This window comes from Leopardus geoffroyi, chromosome D1 (genome assembly GCF_018350155.1).
Source record: "Leopardus geoffroyi isolate Oge1 chromosome D1, O.geoffroyi_Oge1_pat1.0, whole genome shotgun sequence".
Classification (NCBI taxonomy): domain Eukaryota; kingdom Metazoa; phylum Chordata; class Mammalia; order Carnivora; family Felidae; genus Leopardus; species Leopardus geoffroyi.
This window is the reverse complement of record NC_059329.1, coordinates 10,703,836-10,714,069: the sequence shown is the minus strand read 5'-3', so window position 1 is coordinate 10,714,069 and position 10,234 is coordinate 10,703,836. Positions and strand designations below refer to the sequence as shown.

At 45.6% G+C, this 10,234-nt stretch overlaps 1 long non-coding RNA gene across 1 annotated transcript in view; it reads left to right on the top strand.

Annotated features, from left to right (window-relative positions):
* The first annotated feature begins 4,041 nt into the window (after positions 1–4,041).
* The window catches only part of LOC123600667, a 42,334-nt gene continuing 36,141 nt past the window's right edge, over positions 4,042–10,234 (top strand). The window contains exon 1 of the long non-coding RNA XR_006713730.1: positions 4,042–4,407. This is a non-coding gene — a long non-coding RNA (uncharacterized LOC123600667). The remainder of the gene's footprint in view (positions 4,408–10,234) is intronic.

Below are 10,234 nucleotides of genomic sequence, written 5' to 3'. Positions count from 1 at the left end.
CAATTCTGAGAAAGAACAAAGTGGAGGCACCATATTTCCTGATTTACAATTATAATACAAAGCTATAAGTACCAAAACAGTATATTATTGGAATAAAAAACAAATAGATAGATCAGTGAGAAAGAATAGAGAGCCTAGAAATTAACCTATTTGTCTATGGTCAATTAATTTTTCACAAACGAGCCAAAAATAAAGGGGAAAGGATCATCTTTCAATAAATGGCATTGGGAAAACAGTTTCTGAAAAAGAAGGAAACCACCTCCCTATCTTATCATCCACAAAAATCAACTAACAATGTGTTGTGATGAGCACTGGGTGTAGTACATTAGTGGTGAATTACCAAATTCTACATCTGAAACTAGTATTACACGGTGTTAACCAACTGGAATTTAAATAAAAGCTTGAAACTAATAAAAAAAAAATCAACTCAAAATGGATTAAAGACTTGAACATAAAGACCTGAAACCATAAAACTCCTCAGAGAAAACATAGGGTGACAAGCTTTTCAACATCAGTCTGAACAACATTTCTGTACATTTGACACCAAAGGAAAGGAAATGGAAGCAAAAATAAACAAGTGGGACTACATCAAACTAAAAAGCTTCTACTCAGCAAAGGAAACCATTGACAAAATTAAAGGCAACCTGTGGAATGGAAGAAAATATCGTATATATGATGAGGGGTTAATATCCAAAAGATATAAAGAACTCACGCAAGACAGTAGTAAAAACACAACCCGATTTTAAAATGGGGAAAAAGATCTGAAAAGATATTTTTCTAAAGAAGACATAAATGCCCAAAAAGGACAAGAAACGGTGCTAGAAATTACTAATTGTCAGGGAAATGCAAATCAAAACCACCATGAGATATCACCTCATACCTGTTAAGATGGCTATTACAATCAAAAATATAAGAGATAACAAACGTTATCGAGAATACGGAGAAAAGAGAACCCGGGTGCAGCCACTACGGAAAACAGTATGGAGGATCCTCAAAAAATTAAACATAGTACTATCACATATTATCCAGCAATCCCACTTCTGGGTATACAGACAAAGGAAATGAAAACAAGATCTCAAAGAGCTATCTTTACTCCCATATTCACTGCAGCCTTATTCACGAAAGCCAAGATCAGAAACAACCTGGGTCAGGTGGTAGATGAGTGGGTAATGAGGATGTGGTAAACATATGCAATGGAATATTATTCAGCCTTTAAAAGGAAGATAATCCAGGGCTTTGTGACAATATGCACGAACCTGGAGGATATCATGATAATGAAATAAACCAGACAGGGAAAGACAAATAGTGTATGGTATTACTATATGTGGAATCTAAAAAAAAAAAAAAAAAAAAAAAAAAGTTGAACTCATAAAAACAGAGTAGGAGAATGGTTTTGAGGATTGGGAAGTAGAAGAAACAGGGAATGGTTGATAAAAGGATACAAACTTTCAGTTCTAAGATGAATAAGTTCTGGGGCGCCTGGGTGGGTCAGTCCATTAGGCATCCAACTTCAGCTCAGGTCATGATCTCATGGTTTGTGATTTTGAGCTCCACGTCAGGCTCTGTGCTGACAGCTCGGAGCCTGCAGCCTGCCTTGGATTCTGTGTCTCCATCTCTCTCTGCCCCTTCCCCACTTGCACTCACTCTCTCAAAAATAAATAAACGTTGAAAAAAAAATGTTTTTAAAGATGAATAAATTCTGAGGATCTGGTGTATAACATAGTGGCTACAGATGGTAACACTGTATTGCATAATTGAAATTTTATAAAAAAGTGGAATTTAAACATTCTTACCCTTGCCCCCCAAAAGGCAAATATGTGAGATAATGGATGTGTTAATTAACTCAATGGGGGAAATCTTTTCATAAGGTTTATGTGTATCAAATCGTTATGTTGTACACTTTAAAGATCTTACCAGTTTGTCTCTTATACCCCAATAAAACTGAACAAAAAAAGAAAATTATACAAAGTAACTTGTGGGTTTTTAGACTTACCTACAGACTTTTACGGGAAGGAGGTATCAGACTAGGGGTTTAAATCATAGCATTCCAAACAGGTTCATATCCTATATCGAGCATCCCCTTTTTTAACATGTCCTCCAGCCCTGGCGACTGTCACTTACCACCCTACCCCATATCCTACTCAAAGTCAGCCCCAGCCTCATAGCATCTGGCTGACTCCTCCCCATATTCTCTTCTACTCTTAGAGAAATACAATTTTTTCTCATCTCTCACCGAACAGTTTTGCTCCTTTCTGTTGCATAGGCTCCTGTCAATGCCCAGAGGTCCTCACCTTTTGCCTGAAGCTCATCATTAAGTGTTTCCCTAAGCAGAGGACTTGCCACCTAAGAGGCACAGTGCTGTCAGCTGCTAAGACATTTTTGACCCTGGTCATGCAGTGAAAAAGTACAGGTTTCCTGCACATGTATAATGGGGTGGGGTGCTTGCATTAATTTAGGGGTTAAAGATAATAAAGGCTAAGTAAGAGTCAGCCAGAGTAGGTGGAAGGGGAGACAGAGGACCTGAAAAGCCAACATGGCTGGACCATAGGGAGTGAGTGGTGATGGATATGATGATGAAACTGAAGAAAGACGCAGGTGAGTCCACTGTACCCAGAAAACCGAGTTCACTTCAGACTGCTGCCTATCTGTCACTTCCACCACAGTTCTGCTCCCTGGGTTGGCCCAGAAAGGTATTTATGGCTGAACATCACACTTCTGACCCCCCTACCTGGCAGGTCAGATTCTTAATAATAAATGGCTTATTAAAACAATTATTGAGGGGTACCTGGGTAGCTCAGTCAGTTAAGTGTCTGACTCTTGATTTCAGCTCAGGTCATAATCTCATGGTCATGAGATCAAGCCCTGTGTTGGGGCTTTGTGCTGAGTGTGGAGCCTGCATAGGATTATTTCTCTTCCTCTCTCTCTCTGCCCCTTCCCATCCCTTCCTCCCTCCTTCTCTCACTCTCTCTCTCAAAATAAATAAATAAACATTAAAAAAAACCAATTATTGAAATGCAGTCTTCCAAATAACATGTTAGCCAACACCTTCCTTCCTTGTCCCCATCCCTAAGTCCGTCATTCGATATGCAACACAGCAATGAGCCAGCCCCTGATGACTGCTGTTTTTCCTGCAGTTTCTTGCATTCAGATCAGGTGCACCTGGCTAGGAGCAGGAGCCCAACTAGAAACACTGGGGCCTCTGCTGGCTGCTTGGAGCCTCAGGCAGCTTTGACCGCATGCAGTCAGACTTTTCTCCCTGCAAGCTTTTCAAGGCATCTTAACTCTCCTTGTTTCTAAAAACTGGAACATCCCAGCCTCTACTGACCTTCTGTGTGCCTTAGAATGAGACACCCCCTCGGGGCCAATGCAGAGTCTGGCCAAAGCAGTCTGGACTGGAGTTCCTCACCCACTGCCTGGGCCCCTTTGTGCAGGCTACAAACCGCACAAATGAATAAGCCGGCCCTGCTTATGACAGGCCTGGGAGGGCAGTCAGGAACCTAAGAGCCCAGCCTCCCTAATGAAGAAACTGAGGCTCAACTTGGCCTCATGCTGAATTAGTGCGTGTGTTTCATGGCTAATAATTTAGGCAGATCCAAACACCACTCCCTAGGAGAAACCATGGTTCAGCCTGACAGAATGCAAGGAGCCAGACAGATGTATGTTAGAATGTTGCCTCTTATTAGCCACATGAACTTGGGTTTTCCAAAGCCTGGTTTTGGCATCTGTAAAATGGGGACTAAAATTCTTGTCACAGAGGTCTTCTGTGAGGTTAAACGAGGTGGCATGAGCCACCCTGCCTAAGCTGACACATGACCGACATCAGTTGGCCGTGTACCTCCAGAGTGAGCGGAGGGCACGATGATGGGAGAGTGAGGAGGCGTGTGCTCAAGTGTGAGGAGAGGGAGGAGGCAGTGGAGGTTCCTTCTCTCTCTGGTGACTCACAGCCTGGTGACTAGCGAGGCTGGGAGGCAGCATGTCTTGGTGGGGAGGAAGCCCCCCCAGCTCCGTGCAGGCGACATATTGCGGGGAGGCGGAGGGTAGCCTGGTGAGCATGACATGGCTCCAGAGAAATCTGTCACAGAGTTGGAGAAATAAAGAAAAACAGGAAATGCTCTGGGCAAATATCAGAACAGGACTCCCTGCAGTATGAGCATTTGGGGATGGGTGCTGCAGAGGGTGAAGGAGCAGGGATGCCAGCAGTGGCGGGGCCTTCATGGGCAGACACTCCTCTGCCAGCCAAGGTGTGGAGGAACACTGGGCTCCACCCAGACCAGGACCTCAACAGGGTCAGGGAAAAAGCCAGTCAGGACACTTTCCTGCCATCCCACCTGGAGTTTCGTGTTCTCTGTGGGGCAGCAGCTTGATTTCCTGGTCCCAGGGATTCTGCCTCAGGCTCTGGAGAACTGGGTGAGTTTCTCTAGCTACTCACGTGATTACACAGGAGGTCAGCTATGTGTCTCTTTTTCATTTGCTAAAAACAGATTCATTGAACACTCACTTTATTCCTGGTTCTGTGCTAGACACAGAAATTACACATATAAATAAGATCGGATGCAAGTCCTCATTTGGTTTTGATTACTAATGTGTATGTATGTATGAAAGTGTGTGTATGTGTATTTTGCATCAATCTTTGTGGATTTACAAATGTAGTTACGTTTACATATGTGTTTTCATGTGTGAATCCATATATGTAATTCTGGGTGTGCATGAATGTGTGTGTATATATGATCATGTATGTAAGTTTGTGTGGGTAAGTTGAAGTGTTTAAGTGTTTCTGCGTGCATCTTCTTCTCCAGTAACTAAGAAGAAAGTGTAGGGAGGATTCTCTGCAGTGGGCCTGAGGTTTATGTTTACAGAAAGAGGGAGTTATTGTTGGAAGCATTTTGCTCCAAGGATTCTGGGAGCTGGGAGCTCACAGTGCCTCTCAACACACTTTCCTCATGCCAGGTATGGTTAGGATAAGAGACTGACCCCAGCAAGCAGGAAGCCAGGACCCAGGATGGCAAGACCAGAATGAAAGAATGTGCCAAAGCCAGGGGCTAGAACCAAGCGATGAGAACCCCTAACAAGAGCTGAGGGCCTGGCGGTAGTCAGAGCGTGGAGGAGTCAGAAGACCCAAAGCAGGCAAGAAAACATCTGATACCCAGGTATCCTGGCAAATTGAGCCTTGTTTCCTCCACCATCAGAGCGCAAGGTAATTTCTAAACAAAGGCTGTCTCAGGAAGAGCCTTGTTAAAATGTCCTGCAGGGTGACAACCAGTGCCTGGCTTGGGAACCAGTAAGAGATCAGTGTCTGAAGGTAAGGTGGCTCTTCCTGAGACATGAGCCATCAATGCCTCGAATGGAGATTGAGAATATAGAGTAGGATGGGGAAGAGGTGGCTGAGAAGACCCACAGGAGCTCTGAACAGAAAGAGGGGACGGATTGGACAGGACACTGAGGTCACCTAAAATATATGACCTTGGTCTGCTGTTGTCCTTGGCATGGCTTGTCACTTAGATGGGCTTCTTTGAGATTTATGCTCACGTAATATCATTTTTATTATGCAGTTAATCACAGGAGGGAAAAGAAAAAGGGAGTGTATCTGAATGCTTCTATTTCATTTGCTTAATGGAGCGCTCAGAGTAGGAGAGAGAAAGCTCCCTAATCATTTATTTTAGTAACCGGAGTTATATTCGAGAGTTCCTGACAGTGACATCCAGCCACTGAGGGCAGGGAGACTGTCTTTATCTTGGTGCCTGTGAACAGAACCAGACATGCCTTCAAAAGCGTGCTGTCTGCTGAGAGTGCAGATAACAGCACCAATAAAGCAGGGCTGAGGCAAACAGCAGAGGTGTACTATCCAATCCTATTAGAGCCTGGATGAGAATTCAGTCTTCCTTCCCACAAGATTCCAGACTGTTGGTTTCTCGGCCGTGGGAGGGATTTTAGATGCTAATTCCAATGTCCTCTGCTTGTGGTGGCATTTCCTTTCAACGCTGCACTTGTGAACTTGGGTTGGCTTGTGTGGCTGCTTGGTTCCATTCTCCACACTGGGCCTGGGGTGAGGAGGGCAGCAGGTGCTGGGATAGACCCAACGGTAACATGTTTCTTCTCAGGCCTGCTTGGCTTGATTTCTAGGCTGTGAGTTCGCATTTCTCATCCAAAGGAGAGGTAGTAATGTGTGTGCTGGTAATAGCAATGGCTGTGGAGTCAGACTAAGCAGGGTTCAAACACTGACCCTTGGACAGTGGGTGGGTGCGGACTTGGACAAGTTACCAGGAATTTCAGCTACTGGGTACAAGCGAGGAGTAATACGGCATGGTGGTAAAGAGGGTGAACTCCAGACCAGATACTTGCCATGTGGCCTTGGGCAAGTTACTAACTTTATGCCCAAGTCCCCTCATCCATGAATTGGAAATTACTACAGTATCAACCTCATAGGGTTGTTGTGGGGATATAGCGATAGTTTAGAATCGTGCACTAAGTCTCTGACATTATTAATTTGACTATATCTATAAAATGGACACTATGGTAGTATATACATCACTGAACTGTTATGAAGATTATGTGAAGCAGCGCTGATAAACTGCTTTGCTTAATACCTGACCAACAGTAAGCTCTCAATAAATATAAGCAGTTGTTGTTGCTAATGAAATCAGCTTGGATGCCAGGTCAGGGCCCAGACAGCAAGGCGGTCCTTGCTAGATGAGCCGTCCGCCTATCGCCCCTCCTGATGGGGAGGAGGTCCGGGCAGGCTTAGCCTAGTTACGTCATAACGGCTGTTACAGAGAGACACATCTCATCTCCTTGGCTGACTCCAGGCCTGGCTGAGCGTCCCCTCTCTTATCGACCCGGGAGGCGGCAGACGGAGGGGGCTGTTTCCTTCATGAAAAAAAAAAAAAAAAGAAAAAAAAGAAAAAAAAGCCTGTGCCTCTGAATTGCCGCTGGGTGCGAGACAGAGGAGGAGTGGGCAAGAATGGGCACAGGGCCAGGGGAAGTAGGAGTGGGTGTGTGGGAGGAGCGGAGAGATGGCTGGGCTCCCACCACTGGAGACAAACACACCCTGTCTGGAGGTTTGCTGGGTGCTGGATCCCTGCCTGGCACTCGTAAAGGCAGAGTGAGTGTGCACCGGGACCTTCCCTCATCCAGAGAAGACTCACTTTCAGAAAGGGCCCTGGCAGAGCACCAGGCCAGGTGAGGAGCCCATGTAGGTCCCGGGGTTAAAAGTAGGGGCTGCCACCTGCCAGAGCTAAGAGATCCTTAACTCATCCTTCGAAAGATAATGAACATCAAGAACTGAGTGAAGGACACAGGCCATGCTTTCGCTTTGGGGTATGGGACCCCTGAGCCAGCGGAACTCAGCGCTCTGCAACTGGTACCAGCAAGCCTCCCAGCCCCAGGCTAGCACCTCCCCATTACCCATGATCCAGTTTTATTCTACAGTGCCTTGTCTAAGAGCAAAGCCAGGACTTCCTGCTGGAATAGCCAGTCACATTTGAGTATCATGCCATCTAATTATTTAGCAAATGATAATAATAATGAGCCACGATTTAGCCAACACGTATGGGAGACAGATTGTCCTGGGTGGTTTCTACAGTGCCTGACTCTACTGCTTATTAACTTCGAAAGCCTCCATTTTCTCACCAGTTAAATGGAAACATGCCATAGTGAGAGATTATTGTCCTGAGGACCAGTGACTCACACATGGTTGATAGACACAGCACTCGGCCACCTGCAATCCCCCGTAAGGCAAACCTAGGGCCCATGTATGGCAGGCATGGCCAGCAATCACCCCCGTGCTGTCAGCAACTTTAGGGTCTGCTCAGCAGCACAGAACTGTTTTGGCTAAGGTCATGCCCTTCCCAAAGAATCCCTGGAGGTCTTGGCACAGCACACGGACCCTGGAGAGTGAGCAATAAACCCTGGGAAGACCTGCCAAATCCATAAAATTTTAGGCGCGCAGTGCATGGATAACTCCTTCAAAGTAAAAGGCAAATGATCGAATCTTAAAACTCTGTGGTAATAATGGAAGCAAAACACCTGGTGAGCATCTTTGGGTTCTGGAAGCAGCATATTCCAAACCTAGGGGCACTGCTCTGGCCCATATACCAGGTGACAAAAAAGGCTGCCAGCTTCAAATGAGGCCTATAGCAGGAAAAGGGCTCTGGCACAGGTCTGGGCTGCAGGGCAAGCAGCCTAACCATTTAGACCACACAGTCAGGCAAACTTGCAGGAGGCATCAGCATAGGGAAAGATGCCACATGGGGTTCCTGGAAGTCTCAGTGGGAGAATCAAAATTCAGGCCCCTGTGCTTCTGAAGCAAGACCCTGCCCTCTGCAGCACATGCCTTTAGAAAAAATACCTCCTGGTGTGTAGTATGAGGTCTTTAGAAATGGAATGCCCAACCATGAGATACATCAGGGGGTGAGGTGGCTGGAACTCACCTTTGTGAGCTTGTCTATCATCAGGTCAGGCAGGCCCAGCAACAATCCACTGTAAGACAGAACTGGTTCATCCAGGACTGGGGGCAAGCAGGGCCGGGGACATGAGGAAGACACCTAAATAGTGGCCCAAACCCCCATGGCACCCTCTACTTACACCAGAGCTCCTTCTTCATCTCATGCCTGTGGCCCTATGGAGGAATCTCATGAGACCAACTAAGGAGGAGGAAAAAGCCAGAGCGGGGCTTATGCATGGGTTAGCTCTGTAAGTGGGTATAAGTACCAGTGGCCTTAAAAGACAGTAGTGCCTTCTGCTTCTGGGAAGATGGAGTACACATATTTTTCCCTATTCTGTCCATCAAAGACAACCAAAAATTGCACAATGTATATAAAACAAACCTAAGAAGGCTCTGAAAGGCAGAGAGAAGAAGGCAGACTACACAGGGCCCTTGGGACCTGAGGAACAACACAGGTGCCAGTTGTCTAGGCCTTCCTTTGCCTCATCCATTCTAGGCTTGGGTCTGAAGACATGAGCAAGCTGGAAATGCCAATGAGTACTGGCAAAATACCCCCAATAAAGACCTGCTCCCTCGTCCAAAGGACCAGGAAAAGAACAGTCTAGCAAGACAGAAAACTTTTAGAAAATAACTACTCCACTCTGGCCAAACACCAGAGGAGAAACTGTGGTCCCACCCCCCAACCCCAAAGGCCAAGTAGGGAGCCTCTGCTCCAATCCTCTCATCAGAGTGGCACCAGAGAAGGCCCAATGGACAAAGGGAACTTTTATACCCTCCTCTACTCCCAGTGGAGGCCACATCCACTCCTCACTCACCCCCTAGTACACGTTTTTCTGGCTCAAGACGGGTGGGTATTTCTCTCAGTTTCCCAGGACACCACACTTGTGTGTGTGTCGGGAGAGGGGAAGACGTATTTTCTGAGTCTGACGTAAACAGTTTTGGCTTTGGGTTGAAATTGCTGTCTGCAAAGCCAGTGAAATTTACTCCATGGTATCCATTTGGTTTTGCCCCAAACCCTGGACTCTCCCAAATCTTGTGTTCTGGGCCCCAGACAAGTCTTGTAAATTTCTCTGGTCCTAGTTCACAGTGGGCATGCTTATTTAGCTCAGTTTGAATCCCTCCTCATCTACTGGCCAGCCAGGTGGCTGTAGTCAAATGACTAAGCCTTTCTTTTTTTTTTTTTTTTTTTTTTTCAATATATGAAATTTATTGTCAAATTGGTTTCCATACAACACCCAGTGCTCATCCCAAAAGGTGCCCTCCTCAATACCCATCACCCACCCTCCCACCCCCCATCAACCCTCAGTTTGTTCTCAGTTTTTAACAGTCTCTTATGCTTTGGCTCTCTCCCACTCTAACCTCTTTTTTTTTTTTTTTTTCCCTTCCCCTCCCCCATGGGTTTCTGTTAAGTTTCTCAGGATCCACATAAGAGTGAAACCATATGGTATCTGTCTTTCTCTGTATGGCTTATTTCACTTAGCATCACACTCTCCAGTTCCATCTACGTTGCCAGAAAAGGCCATATTTCATTCTTTCTCATTGCCACGTAGTATTCCATTGTGTATATAAACCACAATTTCTTTATCCATTCATTAGTTGATGGACATTTAGGCTCTTTCCGTAATTTGGCTATTGTTGAGAGTGCTGCTATAAACATTGGGGTACAAATGACTAAGCCTTTCTACACCCAGTGTTTCTAAAGCAGATATGATAACAGCACCCATCTTATGGGGCCTCAGTGGGGTCATACAGGCACAGGGTCCATCATATAGTAAACTCTAAATAAATGTTAAC